Raw genomic sequence first — 16,224 nt, forward strand, 5'->3', positions numbered from 1 at the left:
TCTAGCTGGAGGTTATTTATGAAGGGGAACACAGGGACCAAGCAACTCTCTCTAATAATATCACCCATTTATGCTCGCAGGCCCTGAAATGTGGACTACTCACTAATTACAGTGTCACATTTAGCCTCGTGGAGCAGCAGCGAAACCTAGAGCGTTAATGTGCGTAATTATACTGTAATCGTGTGGTAATTATTCTTCTAAAGCAAGCACACCTCTTTGCACCCGCTAGGCAGGTATCCACCACGCTTCTTAAAATGCTAGATTGGAATCCCAGATAGCTCCTGCATGGAGAAAAAGGATTATGTGCAACGGCTGTATTTGCAAAGAGACTCTCCGCTTTTTCTTGTTGAAATTGTCTTGGTGTTTTTGTTCGTTTTCAGGTGCGATTTCACACAATGAACCCCGAAACAAGCAGACAAAGGATGGAGCTTCGTTGCTAGAAATCAGAAATGCTAGGAAGCTGATTGGTAAATAGGTTTGCTGCTTGGCATTTTGACTGGATGTTTTAGTTTTTTTAATGATTGAAGATTATGGTTTTGGGGCATTAATGAAAAGTCATTTTATATCTCTGTTAATTTGTCACAGTTGTATGTCGCATAAAAGATATCAAAAAACATTACCAATGTACTTATCCATGCTCCACCCACTAATGCAAGCTCCACCCCAAAAATGAGCAAGTTCATACAGCACTATGATGTTGTCGATAATGGAAATTAACTAGCTTAAAAATGTGTAACACGTTTAGCACCATATGACTTTTGATTACACAACAAATACTCACATCCAAGAACACTGCATGTCCAAAAGTGTCCAGACACCCTTTTGAAAGATTGAAATTAGCTACTTTAAGGTGCACCCATTGCTGACATAAATGGTCAATAGCACACATGTATATAGCTTATATAATCTCCACAGAAAAGCACTGAGCAACATCAGTTGCTCCAAACCTAACTTCACCAGTGTTCTTGTGGCTGACTGCAAACAAATCCTCACAGCAGTGTTCCAACCTCTAGTGTAAAGTCTTCCTAGAAGAGTAGAGACTGTTACTGCAGCAAATGGGGAACAAGTTATAAAACTTGTTATAAAAGGTTATAAATGCTTAATGACAGGTGGCTCTTTCCTTGAGTGAGAAAATTATCTAAAATATAGTTGGTTGGGTTTGCTTGGCTTTGTCATTTTGCTTGGCTTTTGTCAAAAATTGTAATTTTTGAGACAGTCGCTTTGTACAGCCGTGTAAATGTATTGTAAATGCACTGCTTGCACAAGTACGAGACGTGTGGGCATCTACTGTATGTGTGTGTGTGCATCTATATGATGGGTCTTTTGTGTGTGTCTGTGTCCTCTGGTGTTTGAGAGCTAAACTGCCATGCTGCGCTGCTCTCATTAGCGAGCCCCCACTGTGGTACTTCATGAAGACATATGGGGCAGGGCGAGAGCCCCTCTGCCAGACTGTTTCTTCTGTGCCTGTCATCCGCCATCTCGCCCTAGCCTAATCCTCGGCTTTAATTTACTCCACTCCGCCAGGCAAGCGGCAACCAACACTGGCCTCTGGGGTGCCTTCACTTCAGCCCGCCAGTGACAGAGAATATGCAAAGGCCCATTTCTCATCCGGCAGGGTGACATCAAGTTCCGCCTGGGAACGCTCCCTCCCTCCCTCACCCCTCCTTCCTCCCTCCCCGCACCCCTCCTCCCTCATCCCCCGTCCCGATATCACTGCATCTCTTAGCGTCACTCACATCTTCCCCACAGCCTCTTGATGAAGGCTCTGCGGAGGGCCTTTTATTAACATGTTGATCGCGGAGGCCATTCCGAGTGGATATGGTTAGCCTGGGAGGAGGATGCGCTTATTGATTTGTTGAGAAATCAAAGCTGCAGCCGACTCACTCTGAAAGTTTTCCCTTTTTCTTTTTTTCTTTTTTTGATGGTGGTCGACTTCTGCGGAGTGAGTCAAAAGTTCTTTTTTTCCCTCCCCGCTCTCTCTTTCTCTCTTTTTTCATCTGAGTCCAATCACTTCCTTATTCCTCCCAGTCTACTAATTTACAGCAGGAATGTGGCAATAGGGAGCCACAGTTGAAGACTTGAAGTAATTGCCATCAGTCTGTCATTAGGCTCAGGGGTCTCCTTTCTCTCTAACTCTCCCCCTTTTTGTCGGACTCTCTCTCCCTTCTATCCGCCTCTGCTCACTCTTGCTTACAAATAAGACACTTAGGAGACGAGAAGAATTTCTCTCCCCCAAAGCTGTGATGTATTGGATTTTTTACGGTCAGAGCAGCTCTTCCACTGCCTTTTCATTCGCTTTTTCACTCACTCTGTCCTAACGCAGCCAGTCTCTCTCTCTCTCTCTCTCTCTCTCTCTCTCTCTCTCTCTCTCTCTCTCTCTCTCTCTCTCTCTCTCCCTCTCTCTCTCCTCGCCTTTCAGGGTATCATTTGCAATTTAATGCTCACCTGGGGTGAGCCCTGACAATAGGCTGCACCGTGAAACACTCTCAGTCCCGGCCGCATGGCTAATGAAGTTGATGTTGAGCTATTTAGGTCATTGTCCCTCTACAATAACTGCTTAATGCAGCTCCAGGGGAGTGGATTGTTGGAGCGCTTAAAGATTCTATTAAGTCTTTACAAAGGCTTCCCCCCATTCTGCTGGCCATGGAATAAGAGGCAGGGCCATTTCTGGGGTTCAGTTTCACTTTGTGAAAGCCTTGTTGGTTGGAAATGTAGCAAGGAGGCACACTGTTATTTTGGGAAGGTTGGAGCCACATTTGAATGATGTGTTTCTCAGTGTGTGGCAAAGCAAAACACTGGACCTTAGGACACAGATTTAACCAATCAACCAAAATCCAGTCAAGTATTTACCTGTGTTTATATCTTTGCCGTCTGCACAAAACTTTAAATCTCCAATTTTTATGTTTTTTTTTCTTTTTCACATAATTTGAATGCCATTTATTATACAATTTACATAGTGAGTAAACTTCATGATTTTTTCTTCTTCTATGAAATAGATTTTTGTTGACAATGTACAACAAAAGTGACTGTTTTTAGTAACTTTTTATGTTTTAGTCTCAGAAAGAAAGAAAGGAAGAAAGTAGTTTTACTTGTAAGAGAGTGTCATCTGTCAATGTGTGTGTGTGGTAGTGAGGGGGTGGTCTGCTGTAGACAGCCCCAATTATGAGCATAGTGTTGTTGTGCTTGTGTTTAGCAAGCTGCGGGAGTTTTTAAACAAGTCCATATGGTTGAAGCTACTAGCTTTGGAAGCAGAGAAAGCAGAGAGAGAGAGAGAAACAGAGAGACTAAGAAAGAGAATGAGTGTGAGCTGTTGGGGTTAAAGGGGGCAGCATGGACTGGGACTTCGCCCAGGCAGTATTGAGTAGGATTGAGGAGAGGAGCCCTTAAGCTTCCTTTCAGAAGCAGAGAAAGCCCTCCATCTGGCCGCGTCTTTAGCAGGCCGGGCCTTCGCTCCACTCCCCGCCGGCTCACTGGCTCCGCTCAGGCAGAAGTAACAGCATCAATAGCGTAAAGCCTCCGCCACTCCAGAGTATTACATTTCTTTTCATGCTTGACTTAATCAAAAGTGGGGGAACTGAAATTTACACCTTTTTGATGTTCTTTTTCTCTCTCCTCCCAGCCGGCCGGCCATCTTAACCCATCTGATCCACACAGGCGGCCGGCTAAACGGCCAAATATGGCCAGCAGACGGAAGCGGAGGGCCCGGCGGTGGCCTGCTTTGACGCCAGGGTCACTGTCGGATCGGCCCGGGTGCAGAGTCGAGTCACTCTTCCGAATGTTCCAGAAGGTTCCGGAATCCTCACAGAAGAAGCCAAGCTTCTGTCTAAACAGAGACACTGCTGCTTGCATTGGGGAGGGGTGGGCCAACCCTCAGGCCCACTGAAGGCGGGCACTGGGCATATTTACTCACCCCGGGCGGATGGATTATAGGACAGTTGCTGTGCATTGAAATGTGAGCAAAATCAGTGGCGGCCAAATGTCACAGCTATGATGATTATATTTGAAGGAAAACAGCAGGAACTACCAAAAATGTGACAGCAACTGGCTGTTCCAGTAATGCTTCAAGCTAATGTGTCAGCGCCTTGTCATGTTAACAATAAAACTATGTAAACTCTGTAAACTTTGTTTTTGTCGTTTTTCTTTTTTTTTTTTTAGGAAAAATTGTGTGAACATTTAATTAGTTTACATCCCATGTATGTTACCCATTGTGTGAACACTGGACTAATAGAAATGGTCTAAAATTGCTTGGAATAGAAGGCAACACCTTGAAGGCTACCTTCATGGAGACTTCATAACACATGCCTAAACACTGAATATCACATTTATAAAGTGATACATGATTATTTAACATTGTAGGACTGCAAAATGAAAAAAAAGATGTTTTATGACATAAATGACATTGTATTGGCATAAGGGCCCTTAAACTGGACTGACAGATATTTGTTCCATTTATAACACTCTTACAAAGCTTCATTCCATTCTTATAAAGAAGAGGTCAAAAAAACATTATATGTCTTCTGTACATTTCTACTTAAGATAAAATATAACTGGGTTATGTAATGAATGAGGGTGTGGGTCGCCCTTGTAGAGGAAAGATGTTGAGACTTTGCTAGAAGATTCTAGCAGTCCAGCACAGTGGTAGTTATTCCAGCGTCTAAGTTTTAATGAGTCGTCACCACTTGGAGCCTTTAGCTCACACTAGGCTTATGGTGAGGAGATCCAAATGTATCCTGCTGATTATATGTGTGTGTATGTGTATGGAGTGACATTTGACTCTGATGTGTGTGTCTATGTGTGTTTGTGACTGGAGAGACACTGGACTCCATCGTATAAGTGTGTGTGTACCCTGCCGAGATCTGTTTGCACCTCTTAATGAAGTCTGAGCCTGCCGAGTAGCCTGGCCTTTTCCCAGCCCGGCAAGATCCGCTCTATACACACTTCCACACACTCGAACACCCACCCACACACACGGCCCCGAACATGCTGTAGAAACCTGGTTATTTCCCAGGCCTCCTCGCTCGAGCCCACAGCCCACTGCAGGGCCGCCTTTTTTTAGCCCCAACAACGTTTTCCATTCCAGCCCAATTTTCTCACTCTCAGCTGTAGGCATGAGACGCTCCTCCAAAACATTTTTGGTCCCAGATAATTAAATGCTCCCACCTCCATAGGGCTCAGTCTTTTCTCTCCATGCCTGTGCTGAGTGGAAATTACTACTGCATGCATGTCTGATACAGCATAGAGAAAGGGAGGTTATGTTTTTGGTCTGCGTATTGATTGGTCGGTTGGATTTCCTACATTGTCAGACAAAAAGCTTTTTACAAAATCTATAACTGACACTACATAACCAAATGTTACCAGTGTAAAGTCCTATGCTACCTATTTGGACAATATTGTTGTAGCCTATGAAAACTAGATAGGTTAATGATTTTGCCACCACCATGTCAGGAAAAATAAGCTAGTAAACTAAACTGTCACTACAATGGTACCCCAATGATATGTCTTTAATATCTTAATTTAGAGTAAGAAATTGTACTATATTCTATTGCAATTAGTCAAGTTGCATTGACTCCATACACCTTGTCTTGACACTATGACTTTATTTTATTTTACAATATGAAAATAGTTATGAAAATGTAAAAAAAATGCATCTTTCCCTTTGGAAAATCTATATTTAAGACCTAAAGTCTCAGGCTTATTACATACTAAGGCTTATTATTCAGAAACTAAAGGAATCTCAGGGCAAACTGGCTGAGTTATTTGCAGGTTAGAAAAGTGTGTACTAAAACTGTGGGCCTGTTGTTGGGTCCTGGCCATTTAAGTGGTTATGTTACATAACTGGACATTAAGACACTTGTTGCATCTTTTAGGGTACATATACTTTGTAAATACCAATACAGTACTCTTTTTCACAAATGGGTAAATTAGCTTGTTTGCACACAAACAAAATTACTACTTTTTGAAATGAAAAAGGCATTCTAAGCCATTTTTTTTTGGTTCCTGAGTCTAAGGGAAGGGGTTAGAGTCAAAAATACTTAACATATAGGTAGCTGCATAGTGTCACTGCTGGAACAAAACTTTGCATCTCCAAAATAATAATAACTTTACAGGATAAGGAAAGAACATTTTTACTTGTAACAAAAAAATTATTGTAATTTTTTTCCCATGTAATTTTAGACCTTGAGTTTTTAAATGATGTTTGTATGTGTGTGTGTGTGTGTGTGTGTGTGTGTGTGTGTGTGTGTGTGTGTGTGTGTAATATACAGAGCATATATTTATGAACCCATGTCCTGACATTGCATAAAAACAGGTGTGTTTATGTGTGACTGTGTGTGTGTGTGGTGGGAGAATGGAGGGGTTGGAGTGTCACTTTGTGTCGAGAGCCTGAAAAGAAGGGGGCCCCTGTCAAGGGAGCCAAAAACCCTGCAGAGGAACTTGTCTGAGACCATGATGTCCCGACAGCTCCACTGTGACAAGATACATAGTTTCCATTCAGCGGCACGCAGCTTATTGGTTACTATAGTTTCCCTAATGCCCGATTGAAGGCGCTGCCTAATCTCCACAGAATGGGTTAAAAGGTGCCGATGTTTCGAGCTACGAAACCACATGTCGAGAGTCAAGGGGTGCAGGGCCCCCAAAAAAGCTCGCCTCCATTTCGCTTTGATGTCCTGCACTGGGGCCGGAGGGCCAGGAGAACAACGCCGGCCCCTCACACAAACGGGCAGGATTGGTACAGCGGACAATAGGTGTAGCCCAGGCAGGGGGTCAACAGGACAAAGTGGGCGAAGAGAAGCGAAGCTCTATGTGCTGGGGTTAGCTCAACACACACATCATGGAGAGCCCTCAGCAGAGCAGAGATACATTAAACAAGATTACATCTGACTGAGCGTGTATTCTCAGCAAATCTTAAACACACACACACACACACACACACACACACACACACACACACACACACACACACACACACACACACGCACACAACTCACACACACACAACCTTACTACTAGCACAAAAAAAAAACAGAACAAGAAGTGAGTAAATGTAGATAATATTCTAATCAATCAATTCAATAAATAAATAGCTAGCACAGGTAAACCAAATACATGCAGTATATATAAAAGGGCAAGTACAAACAGATTTAATGCACATAACTTACAGTACATTATTTGCTTTGAAACAGACAAGCAATTCTGAAACCAGAAACAAAAAATTCTGAACCGCAACCGAGTTTAAACTGTAGTACATTAAACTACTTTATTAAAGGAAAAAAAGTCTTTAATTTACTCTGTGTTACATTGTACTATGTTAGACTAAACCCTGTAAATAAAATAGCATTTTGTACCATATCTGCCACAACAAAGGCCAAGTTGTAATTGTGCTCAAACTGACTTTATTCTCCAGATGCATATTATTAATTTATTTTGTTCTCTGAAAATAGTTTGTTACATAACTGAGTATGTAGTCATATTCTACGTTTGGGCACCCATGGTCAAATGTGTTTTGTTGATTTTGTAAGGGACAATAAGTCAACACACCCACTACAGTTTAACACAATTTAATGCACAATGACTTTTTACATGCTGAAATTGCTAAACATGTGGGGAAAAATGTGGCCTGTGTAAAAGTTATGCCATATTTCATTATTTATGTTTTATTTTTTCCATAAAGTTAAAGTTAAACACAGTAAATAAATTGAAACTATGCACTAATATTTACCAAAAAAAATGGCTTTTAAGTTCGTTCCCCATAAACAATGTGTTAACTTACTTAACTTATTTCACATCAACATTATTTCCCAACAACTTATTTCACAACAACAAAACATATACATATATATATATATATATATATATATATATATATATATATATATATATATATATATACATTTGTGATAAGTGGGTCAGGTTTAGCAGAAACAAACTTTTGAACAGTTGAAGAAAAACTAAGGCAAAACTCATTATCTTGCAAATATGCTTGCTATGTGTAGAATTATTGAGCTTATTGCTAAATAACTTCTGTCTTTTACTTTGCATTGGGAATATGAAGTGAGGTTGGAGAAGAGATGGGTGGATAGAAGCATTGTCAGCTTTACAGAGAGTGAGAAAGAGAGAGAGAGAGGGAGACAGAGAGATCAGTAGGTCAGAATCAGAGTGAATGGTGCTTTCCAAGTGCCTGCGAAGAGGAATTGAAAAGTTAATGTTGTCCAGCTTTTCCCAAGGAATATATCTTACTGTGGTAAGTGTAGAGTAGCTCTTCTCATTTGCCTACTTGTTTTAGAATTCAGAATGTGATTTATTATATTTTGTCATATTTATTTTTATTTTTTGTTTTGCTTGAAAGAACATTAGCTTTTCACATCTGAAAGTTCTCAAAATTTACAATTCTCTTCATTCTGTATTTCAGTAATCCCTTTACAAGGAACACTAAGCTAGTTTGAAGCACTGGAGTAACGTATGCTCCTTTCTGGCCTTTGATTCGTGTTTGATGCTTGCCGTTGATCCTGACATGGCTAAGGTTATGCATCTTTCGTGATTACACATCTTATCCATGTGCTGCCATGTTGTTTTAATCCACAGGACATGCCCACAGCCAATCAAATGACTAGCTTTCGTCCAGCAGCCAATGGCGTCCCGTCGCCCTGGGTTGTGCGGTTTGTGGCAGATTTTAAATCAATTAAGTATGTAATTTGTAACAACTGCCGGGGCTGCTTCAGACACTAAACAATGGCGATGGGATAACTGGCCCTTAGTGCGCTCTCAATGGGCTTACATTGGGCTGAATTAGCTGGCATATTAATGACCAGAGAGAAAACCTCATCCATTCAGCACTCTCAAATCTGCTTATGCAAATAGCCCATGAATTTGATTCAAAGAAGTGTCTTTAAAGTGCACCCCCCCACAAAACCCCACCCCCCGCCGCCATCCAAACCACTTCGCTCGAGGGTTCCCCCACACTACAGACCTTGACGAGCATGTGACATGAGAAAAGTTAGGGACTTATCCTCTCCCTCTCTCTCTCTCTCTCTCTCTCTCAATCTCTCTCCCTCTCTCTCTCTCCCTCCCTTGCTGAGCATGATCCTGTTGTTGTGGTCTGTGTGGATATCACTGAATTGGATTGGGCCTCAGTGTGAAGCACTTGGGGGGGGTCAGTAGGGGGGTTAGCTTTTTCTGCCAATTGTGACACTGTGTTCCAAAAGTGGCATTCAGCAGGGAGTGGGGGAGCCAGATCCATCCAAGTTCATGCCCCCTGCTTTAGAGAGACAGAAAAAGAGAGAGAAGGTGGGGGTAGAGAAGTTGGTCTTTGGATCTACAGGAATAGATGGAGCACCCCCTCCTCCTCACCACTTCTATCTGAGGGCCTGAACCCCATTGTGCATTTTAGGATCAATTTAAAAAGGCCCTGTCATAATGGTGGCAATTGAAATGATACCTTTGACCACAATGGCCCTGTTCTGTTTCTATGGAGCACTCAAAGCCGTATTGTCCCCTTTATTTGAAGTGCTGTTTGGATGCATGCATATAAGCTGAATCAGAATGAGCTGTTGTAGAACATCTTGTTGTAAAATATTGAACATGATCAAAAGCCATTGTGTTCTTAAGAGTTATGACACTATTATTTGGCTGTAAGAGATTAATTCCATATGGTGGCACTGCTGCCATCAATAGCATAACTCTCATTATTAGTTATGGGCCTTTAAAATCCACATATACTATAATACTGATAAAATATTAGTAACAACAACAAAACAGCAACAACAATGAAAAGTGCTGGTTTAAAACAACCCAGTGTGGGTCATATCCATAACCAAGCGTTTTGCTACATAATGACTTTTCATGCTTAAATGGTTCTTTGCATGGTGAGAATGTTCTTCAGATTGGTACATATGATTCTGTATAGAACGTTTTTTTTTTTTCAAATGGTTCTATGTAGGACCAAAAAGGTTCTGCTATTTTTACAAGCTTGACATCATATCAATAGAAGAACCTTTTTTGGTGCTATATAGAACCATTTTCATATACAATATATTCTCCTTGAAAAACCATTTCAACATGCTAAGAACCATTTAAGCTTGAAAAGTTTCTATATAGAGCTCATGGTTCTAAACAGAATCATTGTCTTTACTAAATAACCCACAAAGAACCATCTTCTGTTCTACTTGGTGCTGTTATGATTTGAAATGAACCTTTTGGCTGGGTTATTACTGTGACAAATCCAAAAACTACCAAAAACTACCCAGCACTGGAAATAACCCAACAAGCTATCAACAGGCTGAGCCTAGCATTTGGGTTTAAAAATTAACAAAGCAGGTTTTAGAATGTATACTATAGTATACTACTACTACTACTACTACTAATACAACTAATCATTATAATAATAATAATGATAAAAATAACAACAACAATAATATCTGTGGAAGATACACTGCTGTTTTTTACACTTTGTGGTTTTGCGGGGCATTTCAAAATCTAAAGACATATAAAGATATTCAAAAATGTGAACCAAGAAAGTTGTTTAACTAACAAACTAAACATATGTTTGCTTTAAATAAATTACATGTTAAGAACACATTATGTACATGCTGACTCTACCCTATTCGACTCAATGGAAATGTGTCATCATTCAATTAAATTCATACATTTTCTTTTTTAGAGTGTCACTAAGATGCAGTGCAAGTAATCTGACACACCAAAACTTGCTATGTACATATACTGTGTGTAAAAAGGGGATATTGTGTAGTATCTGTTGTCAGCAACCAATGTGTTTGCTATCCACACCCATCTTAAATGCATGCAAGTACTTAAAAACCGTTCATATTGAACTTCCGAAGGTGGAAATTTGTTTCCTGGTCTTGTTTCAGAACTTTCTGACCTCATATGTCAGACTGTCTGAGCAATACTGACCTGCAAAAGTGCTCTGTAGCTTTTTATATAAACTATTTGTAATTTCTAATGAGTTTCTTTTATATTATTAATCATTTTATAATGATGTTATGCCTCAATAACTCCTTTAATTGGTGATGGCTGAGTTCTTATTTCTAAAAACATGTTTAAAGTTTGTGGGTGGGGGGTGTGTTTATTCACCTGCTGTACCTGCCGAGCCTATGACCTCACTTTGAGGACCCTTTATGCCTAAATACCCATAAAAGCTCTGAAGAGGCCTAGAGAGTGAAGGAGAGAGAAAGGGAGAGAGAAAGACAGAGAGAGAGAGAAATACATAACCTGAGAAACAGAATGAGGGAGGAAGAGTGAGAGTAAATGAGAGCGAGAGAGAGTAAAGGAAAAAGACTTATAGAAAGAAAGGAAAAAGAGAATAGAGAGAAAGATAAGAGAAAGGAAGGGAGGGAGAGGCTAAGAGAACAGTGAAAAAGAAAGAAAGGGAAGAAGAAAGACAAGAAACAGAGAGAAAGGGTAAAGGAGTGATAGTGAGAAGACAGAGATAGATGGATAGATAGATAAAAGAGAGAAAAAGAGAAAGAGAGTGCAAGATGAGATAGAGAGTGAACAGAAGAGAAGAAAAAAGTGAGATGGAAAGAGGAGGATGAAAACAAAAGACAAGAAAAAGAGATTGAGAGAGAGAAAGTGTGAGGGAGAGACTGAGAAAGAAGAGAGCAAGAAAGAAAGGGGTAGAGAGAGAGAGAGAGAGAGAGAGAGAGAGAGAGAGAGAGAGCTCCACTAGATGACAGGTCTACTCTGGCTGTGAAATTCCCAGTGCAATAATTTGTCTTTGCGTTGATGGCCCGGTCGCTCCACGCGACGTTGCTACAAAGGAAAGTGGGGGGTGGAACCTGTCCTCATCAGCCTCTGTCTCTCTGGCCCTCTTGACATCCTGGGACCCCTTAAACCCCCTGCCTTTAAACCCCCCTCTCCTACACCCTTCCAGCAGCCTCCTCTCTCACACCATAACCAAATAATAGAGCTTGTCACACGCCTTGTTCTTTGTTTTCTTTTTCTTCCAGGGCTAAGAAAAAATGCAAAGACTCCATTGTAGTCATTAATTTTCCCATCCTTTACCCCTGCTCACAGGCCTTCTGCAGTTTGACCTGCCTCTGAACAGACGAGAGTAGGAATCTCCCTCTCTTTCACTCGCACAATGGCATTCCTGCTCTTTCTTTTTTTTTAAGTCACACGCTGTGTGTGTGTGTGTATGTGTGCATGCATGCATATCTGTGTATGAATGACACTACAAAGGAAGAGAAAGAAAAGTGAATTAAATGCATAAGGACACCTACCATGCATGCAGATATTAATAATATTTGCTATGACTCTTTTCTTTTCTTCTAGTGAAAGCATTACATGTGCATTTTGTGATTTTTTTTATTTGTGGCTTTATATTTTCTTTATAGTGAAAGTTTTTTTTAAATCTTTTTTTCAAGCTTTCTTTGTGCATCTGCAAGCATTTGAGGATGTATTAGCTTGTGTGCACACATTTACTTGTACTGAGTGAGTGGGTGGTCACTCCTATCAATTAAATCTTCAAGAGGTCATACATCATGGACTCATAGACAGGTGCATGTCGGCCATGTGAACATGCTTAATTATTTGTCGTGTAATTAGTCCATAACACATCTGATCCTGTCAAGCTGAGCAGCCAGGTCAGCCAGACATGTAAGCTGTCACCCATACACACAGATGCCCCACTGTCCTGTGGCACAATAAGGAATGACTGTATCCCATGGCTGAGAGTTTGTTTGGTTTCATTCATTCATTTGTTCATTTTAAACCATTACACATTAAGGACACTTTTGTGGCTCCACATAGCAATTATTCACTCTTATAGCTACATAACATACATATGAATTGGTTTAGAGTTACTTACTACAGCTCATCTGTTGAAACACTATTAATCAGACCCGCTTTATTGCATTTATGCATCAAAAATATATTATTATTTCTTACTATTAATATAGTACATCATTATAAGTATGGTATTCGTTGGGCAGTGGATCCTTTTCAGCACAGGAGTAATCCTAGCATGTTAATGGATTTGTGGTGCTGGCTCACATGTGTCAGGCCCAGCAGCATTCTTGGGTTTTTAAACACCTCAGTGTCGCTGCTGGGTTAAAAATAGTCAACTAACACAAAACATACAGCCAACAGCTGTCATAAACTGACCCCCCAGGAACAGATTTCTTCAGCCCACAATCTGTCTGACTCTGTCACAATGCTGAAACATGGCCGTGGGTGGACCTTTCAGTAAGATAATGACCCTAAACACACATCAAAATCCACGCAGGAAGTGGGTGTGGGAAGACATAATCACAAATGTTTTGTAGAGGCTGTTTCAGCCTACAGGTTTACATTAAATGTAATATCTGTGGTGTGTATTGAAGAGGACAGTCCACAAAAGATACAAGAATATCAAAGAACTGAAAATGTCCTGTAGGGAGGAATTGTAATATAACATGCTACACTGTGCTGAGAGATGACAATACATGTATGACCAACACAGCAACCGCTAATGCACCCCCTGCTGTCTCTGCCCCTCTGCTCTCTGTCTCACCCCCCAACCCTGCCCCCCGCTATCGTTTTATGCAGATGAGTGCTGACCAATCAGATTACTATTATATCCCACATTTAGTGAGGGAAGCAATTCACTTTACTCTAAAATGCAATGTTAACTACTAGCGTGCGTAGTTGATATCCTGAAATCGGGGGGTACTGCAGTCCCGTCTGTACCCCTACTTCCCGCCTCCCTGTTGAGCATTAATGAAAGACAAAATGATGACTGAACCAAAATGCTAAGATGAGATAAAGTATCTAAAGGTGTGCCCTTTTCCAATGATGGACAGGTAGCTTTCTACTTGTTTGCTGAGTATAACACATTGGAAAAATGTTAAATATAAAACATAAAAAGCACCACACCTTTTGCAAAGGCCACATACAATTTATTTTTTCTATATTTTGTAAATGCTGTGTAAGTGAAGGGAAACCAACCACATGTTCAATCAGCACAGCTTCCGTTGAGTAAATATTAATTCAACAGTTGTACAGCAGGCTTTAATAACGGCATAAAGAACAGACTGTTGCAGCCAAATCACATCCATCCATCCATCCATTCTCTAAGCCGCTTCTCCGTCAGGGTCGCGGGGGGGTGCTGGAGCCTATCCCAGCAGTCTTCGGGCGAAAGGCAGGATACACCCTGGACAGGTCGCCAGTCCATTGCAGGGCAGACAGACAGACACAGACAGTCACTCACACACTCACACCTAGGGGCAGTTTAGCATGTCTAATTGGCCTGACTGCATGTCTTTGGACTGTGGGAGGAAACCCACGCAGACACGGGGAGAACATACAAACACCACACAGAGAGGACCCTGGTCACCCGGCCGGGGAATGGAACCCAGGCCCTCCTCTGTGAGGCAACAGCGCTACCCACCACGCCACCGTGCCGCCCAGCCAAATCACAGTTGATTAAAATGATATGAATTGGCTTCAAGGATGTATTAAACACTGAGTTTTCATAAAGTGTCTAATTGAAAGGTACGGAAGTCATTTATGCATCAATGGTCTTTAGCACAATGGTCACTAGTACTATCAATGCAAGCTGCATTCATCTCCTTAGCATGCTGCACTACGGTCACTGATGTCCACTTCTTCACATGTGAATTATATTTGTAATCTCAGATGTCAGCTTTCAGGTGCCAATGCTTAACCATTCACATCAATGCTTTTACACGGAAGTGTAGTATTATACAGCTGAATGTAGGATGTTTCTTATTCAGAGTAAAGCAGACGACTCCTACACAGCATTGTGTGTGTGTTCATGTAGACCCACCCTGTTCATCCTGATTGAGGGGCTCATCAATAGCAGCAGAGACGCTGCCCATGTCTTTGTGCCTGCTTTTAAATTCAGCTGCTATCAGCCATTTGCCAGCTGTCTGTCCTGCAGAGAGAAAAAACTGCTGCTTTCTATAAACATGATACTGCTGAGAGAGAGAGAGAGAGAGAGAGAGAGAGAGAGAGAGTGAGAGAGAAAGAGAGAGAGAAACCCTTGCTGGCAGGTTCTGTGGCCCTCGGGAGCAAGCGATGGTAAAAACAAGCTACAGACTTTCAAATAGACTTTCATTCTACTTCAGAGCATCAAGCACAGCTGGATTATTTGAACAGTGTTTACCCACTTTTGGAAATTATATCCATGTACTGACGTGGAGAAAATTCTCTTGATGACAATGGAATACAACTGACCAGTCCATGCTCCGCCCACAAATGCATTGCACACGGTGCTCTACAGAACACTGCAAAAACATCCCTTTCAAACTAAAGAGAAACTGTAGCACTCATATGTTGTTAAAATACCTTGATAGGAAGTCATTTTTAATTGTAACTATTTTTTAACTGTAGATATTTATTTTGTATTTGTGTTACACTGTTAGAATATTTATCTGGTTATGTAATCAAACTAGCATGGTGGCAAATTTGTTGTTGTGTCCAATATGTCTAGTCTTGATTAGGTACAATAACTGTAGCTACTCTAAATATACACTGCCATTGATCAACACTAATCATTTCCTGACCTGTGTGCTTTAGTTCTAACCTTCAATTATATGCCAGCATACAGTTGCATGCAAAAGTTAACCCTGATTAAATGATATGTTTAATTTAACTGTGGTTAAACAGCATGTTAAATTTTCTAAATTAAAATGTTATATAATTATATATTATGTATATATATGTATATATATATATATATATATATATATATATATGTATATATATATATATATATATATATATATATATATATATATATATAGTTATATAATTTCAATTATTTTGCAGTTTAACACATTGCAACCCCATATGAGGTCAAAGTTTTATGACATACTTCTACAACCTAAGAACCTAAGAATAGCTCAATATGTTTGCATTGAAGTCCCTGTAGTTACTGAATAACAATCATTAGTATGTATTAAGACTGGGATTCTAAGGTGGTAAATGTTTTATTTTGTCTTTCCCAAACATGTTAAATTCTGCAGTTAAACAGTAAACATGCATTTAAGTGTGCAGAAGTGTGTTCTCTTTAGAGGATGTGTAATTAGAAAATGAATAGCAAAGTGTAGCGTGTAAGCTTGTAAAGCTTGTATAGCCTCAAAAGAGTAGCTATGAAGAATGGATTTGTGAGCAAAATGTAGTACAGCAGTTAAGGGAGTTTTATGATGGCTTTCTGTTTTGAAACCTGCAATTTATGTTTCGAAATGTAACCGATTTTGGAAGACAAGT

General features: G+C 40.5%; 1 long non-coding RNA gene across 1 annotated transcript; it reads left to right on the forward strand.

Moving 5' to 3' along the window:
* The first annotated feature begins 3,390 nt into the window (after positions 1–3,390).
* On the forward strand, positions 3,391–4,120 carry LOC119262476. Its single transcript, XR_005129679.1, has 2 exons — positions 3,391–3,529; positions 3,620–4,120. It is a non-coding gene; the product is annotated as an uncharacterized LOC119262476 (long non-coding RNA).
* Positions 4,121–16,224: the final 12,104 nt, after the last annotated feature.

This window comes from Pygocentrus nattereri, chromosome 25 (genome assembly GCF_015220715.1).
Source record: "Pygocentrus nattereri isolate fPygNat1 chromosome 25, fPygNat1.pri, whole genome shotgun sequence".
In the NCBI taxonomy this organism is placed as follows: Eukaryota; Metazoa; Chordata; class Actinopteri; order Characiformes; family Serrasalmidae; genus Pygocentrus; species Pygocentrus nattereri.